This window comes from Corylus avellana, chromosome 2 (genome assembly GCF_965113065.1).
Source record: "Corylus avellana chromosome 2, dhCorAvel1.hap1.2, whole genome shotgun sequence".
Classification (NCBI taxonomy): domain Eukaryota; kingdom Viridiplantae; phylum Streptophyta; class Magnoliopsida; order Fagales; family Betulaceae; genus Corylus; species Corylus avellana.
This window is the reverse complement of record NC_142491.1, coordinates 46,454,216-46,463,895: the sequence shown is the minus strand read 5'-3', so window position 1 is coordinate 46,463,895 and position 9,680 is coordinate 46,454,216. Positions and strand designations below refer to the sequence as shown.

The 9,680-nt window shown below is 32.8% G+C and overlaps 1 pseudogene; it reads left to right on the top strand.

The window, feature by feature from the left end:
• Positions 1 to 1,648: 1,648 nt before the first annotated feature.
• On the top strand, positions 1,649 to 5,978 carry LOC132164534 (cyclic nucleotide-gated ion channel 1-like; annotated as a pseudogene).
• The last annotated feature ends 3,702 nt before the right edge of the window (positions 5,979 to 9,680 follow it).

The window sequence follows — 9,680 nt, the reverse complement described above, 5'->3', positions numbered from 1 at the left end:
AATTCATTCAAAGGTACGTACTCATTTTTCTTAGACACGTTTAGTTATTTAATTGTGCTTAATTTATTTCGCAAGTAGTTTAAATTATTATGTGTTTGTGACATCATTAGATAAAATTTTTTAATAATTACTTTGATTTTTTTTTTCTTGGGTAATTTGATGAGTTTGATTTGCTTCGTGATATATATATTGTAGTATAATTTATCTTGTTATTGTATTTATCATATTATAATAAAAATATAATATATAAAGAGAAAAAAAAAAATTATCATTATGTTTTATTATGTTTTATTATTTTTTTGCGTCCCTAGTATCTCAAATTCCTAAATCCGCCACTGTATTTACTGCATGCTGTGTAAAATACTAACGTGACAGCTGTTTATTGGAGGGATAATGACAACTCCCTTAAACGATCGGATTTAAACTTAAATTGTGTTGGGTGTTTTAAGCTGGCGGAGTTGACTTTGGAATAAATAAAACTTTGTTCGGTACGTAAGAAAAGAAAAGAAAAGAAATTAAAGAAAGACTTGAGGGATAAGATTATATTTGTAGTTAATGGTTGACTAAACTAGCAAGTATCTATAAGAAGAGCAAAAAAATGTTGATTACCTGCATCTGCAGTTTCACAGGTTAATCTAAAACCCTACAACAAAGTCCACTCTCCGCCACTCTTTGCTTTCTCCAAAACCTGGTATCACTCTCGCTCAGTCCCTCGAATTTGTAAGGTTCAATTCATTTTCTTTCTCTCTTATGCTGCGTATGCAGTTTCACAATGATATATTTTTTGCTTCTGCACTGAAAATTTTCATATTTTCTAGGAATTTTGTGGTTGATTAATCCTCAATTTGGACGTTTTTTCTTTGATAAACTTTAGTTATGAGTTAACGTGGGCATGCCACCCATTTTCTCTACATAACCTGTGGATTCTCCGCACTTCTTATTTTTGTGAGCTCTCTAGTTTTCTATCTTATACAAATTCTATTTGAACATGGAGCTTATGATATATAACAAATTAACTAATGGATATATCATACAGACAAGACAATGCTACAACGATTCCGTTTACTTTTAAATTATTCTTTGATTGAATTGAGGAACTCATATTTACTTTTAATCAACTAGCTAGTAAAGTATTCTCAAGGTTGGATTTTTTTACTTTTTTGTCTTTTCATTTTTCTAAATTTTTATTCCTTTACTTCCCACGTGCTAGTATTGCAATGTTTTGATGATGGATTTAATTTTTTTATTTATTTTTGGTTCCTTTTACTGACTAGATATCCATCTCTGGCGTTGTTTTCTTGGTCTGACCATTTCTATTGAAATTGGTAAAAGTAATTTTAAGAAAATCTTTGTTATTTCATTATCATGCGTGCATGCACAGTTTTACAGTGAAATTGTTTTTTTCGCTCCTGCTCTGAAAAAATTCCTAGATATGGTGCACAATATGGGGTGATTGCACTCAAGAAATCTTGATGAAAAATGGTGTACATTGTCGTCTTTCTAATCAATTTTCCATTTTTTTAGGAACCAGAATTAATTCAGCTTTTTGTGGCACTAAAAGAAGTTCGTGGGGTCTATTAATATATAATTTAGAGGTTGATTCTTCAGTTTGGACATTATATATATCACCGATCGATAAGCTTTAGTTATGAGTCAATGCTGTCGTCAAGAAGATAATGGGGAGATAAGCTTAATTATGAGTGAACGCCAGCGTCAGCAAGAGGAGCATGGGTATGCATGTTACCTCTACATTCATTGATACGATATTTATAATTGTAAACATTTTTCATTGATTTTGTTTTAGCCTATTTAACAATTTCAGCCACTCTGAAATTATTTGAAATGTTAAAAGATGTAATATTATTATTTTTAGTACAGTACTATTTAACCATTTGAAAAAATTATAATTAATGGTATTTTCTTTTTTTGGGCTCTTTCCCATCTATAAATGAAGAAAAGGAGGAGGCCGAGAAACCCCAATACAATCATTTAGTAGTGGCATAAGCCGCCATGGGACTATAAAGAAGTATTTAAATTCTCTAGCTAGACGCGGGACTCTCTGTTGAAGAAAGAAAATGATATAAAAAATATTAACTCCATATATTATTTTGCTTGTTATATCTAATATTCTCGATCAGGAATTTGGATTTTGAGAAGCAATCTGGTGGCCAAGATGACTCAAAGGGAGCGTCCATGTTTAAGTACTTACATTGGAAGTTTCTAGTGTTGTGTGGGATTGCAGTACTATGCGTGGACCCTTTGTTCTTGTACCTTCCTGTGATCAACCACGATGACAAGTGTCTTATGTTAGACAGAAGATTAATGATTACAGCTCTTGGCTTCCGAATGTTCTTCGATTTTATTTATGTTGGAAATATCATTTTGGGATACTTTAATCGTAGACATGGAGGAACTGGGTTAGAGCCATATGATCGCCAACCTTGGCAAATAATAAAGAGGTATTTGAGGACGTACTTCGCAATTGACATCCTCGCTATTCTTCCAATCCCACAGGTAATTAAGGGAAACATTTCTGCTAATTCTAAACTGTTTTTTGTGAATTTCTTTCCCTGTATTAATTAGTACATCGTACGCATGCTGTTTGTAATTTGTCCAGGTTTTAGTTCCATTTATTTTCTCAAAATTGACGAGATCGAAATTTTTGGACTTGAGGAAGATCCTAAACCTCTTTGTTCTCTTGCAATATGTGCCAAGAGTTCTTCGAATCTACCTATCATGGATGAAACATGTTAAAAGTTCCGAATTCGCTAGAAGAGTATGGATTAAAGCTGCATTCAATATTTTTCTATATATCCTTGCCAGCCATGCATGTAAGTTTGACTAATATCCCATCTTAATTTTTTTAATGCTTATTTCAGTTTTACCTTATGAAGCAGAAGTTATTTATTTGAAACCCCATCCTCGATCATTTCTCTTTCCTTGTGGGGACATGCCAAAAAAAAAAAAAAATTCAAATTTTACATGGCGGTGAGCACATGTTCATGATATTCTAATTAAGCACATGATCGTGATACTCTAAACAAATTAATGAGCTTTTAGAGTTTTTTTTACTTGTTTACTAGAATCTTGTACATGTTAATAGGATTTTTTCAATAATAATGGTGTATATGATTCCATATGTTATTTGAATTTTTTAAAAGACATGTTAACATTAACTTTATATACACCGTTAGATACACAAATTTTAAATTCTAACCATGAAATGGATATTATCAATTTCATTTCAAATAAAGAGGATACATATAATCCTTAGATTGCGGTAGGCATATATATATAGAGATGATCGTAGAAATGTTGGGCCAGACTACTGCCTATGTTTTGAGTTAAATTAATATCTCAAGCAACAAGTAGAAGAAAAAAAAAAAAAACCACACAAGCGATTAATCAAATACCAATAGAGAAACACAAGAAAATAGGGCTGGTAAAACAAATACCTGCCATGACCTATTTATGACCCATTTATCCTATGCATGTTTTTTTATAATAAGGTTCATCTTGGCATCATAAAAAATATTTACATGTATAGGATAAACATGTACCTGTTTATTTGTTAGGTACTTGTTTTGCCAACCCTACAAGAAAACGTCATGAAAAACCATTTAGTATAGATATGTAACGCCCGGATCCCACAACGGGTACACAAAACATATTTTTTCTCCTTATCACACTTTCACAAGTATTCATCTTCAATAACTCTCATAGGTTAACGCAGGCATATATATTCTTTAATATAGCAAAACCAATACCGCAACAAAGTCCCCATTTTAAATACTACAACACCCTATGAGCCCAGCTGCTTCTCATAGCATTACTATTTTTTCCATTTTCCTTTTAAGTGGAGGTAGTGTTTTCTCCTTTTCTTTTTTTTCTAGCATATCTGCAGAATGTACTCATCCTTAAAGATGCTGGTCTGTTAGGTACTTGGTGGCCTTTGGTACTTTTTCTCTATCCAACGAGAGACGGCTTGCTGGCACTTAGCATGTGAAAATCATATTGGATGTACTCAAAGTTCTTTTAAATGTGGTCACAATTTAGAAAATTACACATTTTTAGATGATGCTTGCCCAGTACAAATACCAAATAAAACGCTCGTTGATTTTGGAATATTCCTTGATGCCATTCAATCTGGTACTGTGACGTCCACAAATATTCCACAAAAGATCATGTACTGTTTTTGGTGGGGCTTACGAAATTTGAGGTTTGCACATATTGGACTCTTTGTTGCCTTATAATAGTTTTTATCGGACATAAATTAGTTACAAACTATTCATACAACCAGTCTAATAAATTGTCAAGTGTCCTTAGCATGTAAGAAATGCATGTTTTTTTTTTCTTTTTTTTTTTCTTTTTTTTTTTATAATAGCATGTGCTTCTTACATGCTTTTTTAATACGATTAGAAACACATGTCATTTTAATAGACTTATTTGTATGAATTAACTAAAATCTAGTTTGTAGCTAATTAATTTCTCTTCCTTTTTATCGGTGTTTGTATTAATAAGCATGTCATGTTACACATTGATTAATTAGGTTATTATCTCATACATTATACTTCTTCAATTTTTGTAGTTCTCTTGGTCAAAACCTTCAAACAATTACCTATTTCTGGGAAAACTGCTTCGCAGTTTTTATTTCGATCTATGGTTTGCTACTGTTTTTGTACTTCATCGGTAATGCGCAGGTTGGTGCTCGACATCTTTAATTTTTGTTTTTTAAGATTCAGGACCGTTATTCATACAACTAGGTGTGTCATGATCAGAATTAGATCAAATGGTTTCTGTGTGCACAAAAGAGAACACAACATGCTCTTATGTACTGGGACAAATAATATTCTAAAAGGCCAACTTAAAAGTTTATGATGCCCAAAAGTTTCGATACTTCTTACAATTAATAATATGTTGAAATATTCAAATTCGTCCTATATATGGTACTACTGTATAATTAATAGTTCTAGTACTTAGTTATTAGTGTACATGTTTATAAAAATTAGTGAACATGCAATTAAATATAAAAATGTTTTTCAGTGATTTGATAAACCAAATTTGTGTAACAGACATACATACAAATAGCAACTGAGAAGGCAGCTAATAAGGCTAAAAATTTGGAGGAGATTGAACGTGAAATGGAACTTATAAAAACAAAAGTAGAGTCCTGGATGGCTAGAAACCATCTCCCTCACAATATGAAAGAGCCGATCATCAGCTGCATACGACAGAGACTGAAAGAAAACAAAGAATTTGATATGGACAAACTCATCTCCCATCTTTCCAAAGATCTTGTAACAAAGATTAAGCACCATCTTTGTTTACCCTTGCTACAAAAAGTGAGTTTTTTTTTTTTTTTTTTTGAATATTCATACACCCTCATATAAATAATCATTTCTATAATATTGGACTTGTTCTCAACTGTTTGCAAGCTAGATTCCAATACTTGAAAATCAAGGTGAAAATCTGCTGGAACGGATCTGCGAATCTCTCAAGCCAAAGTACTACAATGAGGACAGCTACATTCTCCGGGAGGGAGAACCAGTTACTGCGATGGTCTTCACCATGCAAGGCAGTGTATGGTGCTTCAAAACCAGTAGTGATGAGAATGGTGACGGCGCTGATCATCAGTCTATTGATAAATTTGAGATGTACGGAGAAGAACTTCTACAGTGGTTGAACCACTCCCACTTGCACAAAAAAATGCTCCCAATTACCTCCGCCAAAACTGTCAGAACCCACTCAAAAGTTGAAACCTTTGCTCTAATGGCCAATGACTTGAAACATCTAGTTCCCATGCATACCAGAACAGCAGAAGCTACAAAAGGGTTTGTACAAGGAGTGATACGGCACCTTAATTAAGTAAAAGAAGAATATAAATTTCTCCCAAAATGGCTAAACAGAACAGTACTAGCAGCCTGTTGGAAAATTCAAGACCAGCTGTGCCACACACATATTTAGTTTTTCACTGTTAATGTTAACGGTCGCCACTTTCAACATCTTGATCATGTTTTTGTTTTTCTAGTCATCTTAATTTGTACCTCCTTTTCCCCCTTGTTTTTCTTTACACAATAAATTAATCAAGCTAGTCTTATTTTTGATGTCATTATTAGTTCTTCATATTAAATTTCCTTTTTTAATCTTTAATTGTATATGTTAAATATATTGTAGAATATATTGGAGAGAGCGGAAGAAGGAGAAAGAGAAGAGAGAGAGCCAAAGTATAGGACTACATTGTATTGAGTCTGATATATTATGATGATTACATAAGTCTTTATATCTAAAGAGGCTAAGAGTAATAAACTAAAAACTCTAAACTAATTAATATAAGGAATAAAACTAGAAAATATTCTAACAATATAAAGTTTAGGGTTTAGGATTTAAGCATTGACCCTCATATAATTATTGGATATTGAAAATGAAAAGGAAAAGAAGAAGGAAAAGGAAAAGGAAAGGGATAGGTCAGAAGCGAGACCCAGCTGCGCAACACGTACAAAATTATGATCGAGTAATGAAGTGCCGAAGAAGGGGGAATAACAAATCAACGGTAGTGGGCGAAGCTACAACCTGGTACCCCAATCAACGATAGTGGGCCAAGTTTTCATTTGCCAACTAAAAACTATTACCGGAAAGTTTTTAATTGCAACGTGATGTCCGTGGTAATTTTGTTAATTCACGGATTGTTTTCAAGTTAGAGCAATGAGGGAAAGGAGAAGATGAATTCGTAAGAAAGGATGAGATATTATTGCAAGTTAGGTTGCACTCATTTATTGAAGAGTGCCTAGACATAAAAGACAAAAAAAATATTACATAAGCGATCTTACTACGCGCACCTTCTTTTTTTTTTTTTTTTTTGAAGACATTGTAACTTCCGCTTTATAAAGTATAGTGATTTCTATTCAATTGAGTAACTACCAGAAGACATTTACACACACCTTTTAACTCTTTACTTCTAAATTAGGGTCATTTTGTGTACCCATATTTAAGGTTAAACTCCAGACTCCTACAACACGGCCCTACCACATAGAAAAGGTAAGTCAAGATCGACTTTGCCGTAGGGTGTAACCTAAAAAAGAATATTTATTTTTGCCCAAAAGAATCTGATAAAGTTAACCACCAAATTTCAAATCCTTAATCACTTGAGATGAGGGTTTCGTGATTGTGAAAACAATCCTAACCAAAAAAAAAAAAATTACAGGAAATTAAAAAATAAAAGACTTAAGAAATTACAACAAATAAAAACAAAAAAATTAAACTAAAATCTAATAATTGGCGTTAGCTCAATATCCTTACATCTACACACTAAAATCCTGTAAGTTACATTTAACTTTTTTTAAATGATTTGATTATACATAAAAGACTTCATTATATAGAGGCCAAAGAAGAAGAACTAAGCAATGTGGGACAAACCCGGCCACTTTTATAGGAACAAAGGAAGAGGGACTTCTGTAGTTTAACAAAGCCAACCCTTTGAAATTATTTTACAATAATATTGTACTTGAAATGGATTGATCCCACGAGTTGATTGCTTAAAATGGGTTGATTACTTAATATTGTTATAAAGATAAAAAGTACTGCCATTTTGGTCGAGGACATTACGCATTTTGTCCTCCATCGATCTGTTCTATGACTTCAGCAACAATGACGTCAATTAGCAAATTACACAACAACTTACGGTGACATATCTCATTTACCTTTAACTCCATCGCAATAGATATGAGTAATCGTAGAAATCTCTATTGTGATAGTCTCATGTAGTGGAATTTTTTATACTAACGGGCCTTAAGCCTAAGCTTCAGGCGGGGGGCCCAATATTTGGGTTGCTAAGTCCAATGAGATATTCATATCTCAACAAATAACAATACTCAATGTTGGGTTTAGATTTAGGTAAAATGTAAAATCAGTTTATTTGATCTGCAATTAGCTCAATGTAATATATATGAGAATAACTTCTATAAGGTCTTGGCACAAACTAAGACATTTGTACCCATCAATAAAAGGTAAACACCTCAGTTTGGAACAAGATAACAAAATGAGAACGGCATCTAGTTGGCAGCGACATGGTGGGTGGTGCGGCTTGGGGGTAGATGTGTGTGTGTGTGTGAGAGAGAGAGAGAGAGAGAGAGAGAGGATAAATTGCCAACATGGGTAGTGCCACAGCGACGACGGCAGTGTGATAAATGGTTAATGTGAAAAGTAGATGATGAATTTTTTTAGGGTTTAAATTTGGTATGATCCGGTGTTTTGTTCTCATTTTGTTATCTTGGATACGGAGGAAATTATGTACTATATCACTTACTTTTCTAATATTCCTTAATCATATAACTTGGCTGGGAAATTTCCAAGTTCCATTTTTTATTTTCTGCACTACCATTCTCTGGCTGACTTGACTTTGTAATTAATGAATATTGAATTTTCGTCAGTTGCCGAGAAAGACTTGACGGATTCGTGAAAGAAAAACAAAAAAGAAAGCCTTGAAGTCAAGATAAAGGAATAAATTAATATCTATAAATGCGGCAGTTGCTCTTGCTTAATTATTAGTTGCAGAGCTGCATGCGGAGTAGTCTTAATTAAATCCTACAACAAATCCAATTGCTGCCAGTACTCTTTGCTTTGTCCAGAATCCCCATCTCCATTGCTCTTCTCGATCGAGCTAATCAGGTTCATTTCATTGTTTATATAATCTTTAAGGAGATACAAATAAGGTGCATAGGATCAGTTTAACTTAATCAACTAGTAAAGTAGTATACTCAGGGTTGGATTTTTTTTACTTTTTATATTCATATGGGGAGATTGCACTTAGAATTGATGAATAATGGTGCTAATCAATTTTCCAATTTTTTAGATTGATTCTTCATTTAGGACATTATGAGTCAACACAATCCTCGACAAGAGACTAGGGAGATAAGCTTAACTATGATACGTGAACGCGGGCGTCAGCAAGAGAATGGGGAGACAAAATCAACTATGAGTGAACGCGAGCATTAGCAAGAGAATGGGTATGTGCTAACTATATATATAAATATAAATAATGATATAAGTAGGATTAGACTTCTCTTAGAGTTATCCCAAATGTGATGTATCATTTAAAATCATTAACATATCAAAATTCAATAATGATCATCTCAAATTCAATGGTGATTTTAAATGCTACAACACATTTAAGATGACTGTAAGAATACTCTAGTCCTACTTTTATATATATATATATATATATATATATATATATATATATAAACATGTTTCACGGATTCTGTATGGCATTATATTAAATAATAGCAAAAAAAGGATTAAAAATAGAAAACCTAAGAAAAAAAAAATGTTATAAAGGAATTCATTAAATTCAAACAAAGTTGATTTTTGACCTATTAGTGACGGTTGGATGGATCAAAATTAAACAAATATTTAACAACAAAAACCAGTCTTAATTAAAATGCTACTTGTGACAGATTTAGATATCCTAAAACTATTTTATATATTAGATTTTTTTTTTTTTTACCTTTCTTTTTATTAACCATTGTTATTGGAATTTGCTCAAAGCTATTGAACTTATATATGCCCCCAGGCCCCAAGTATGATGGAAAGTTTTAGCCTATTTGACAATTTTGCCGCCCTAAAATTATTTATTTGAGCACTGATTCACGGCACGCGGCGTGCCACGCACGCCGGTGCAAAAA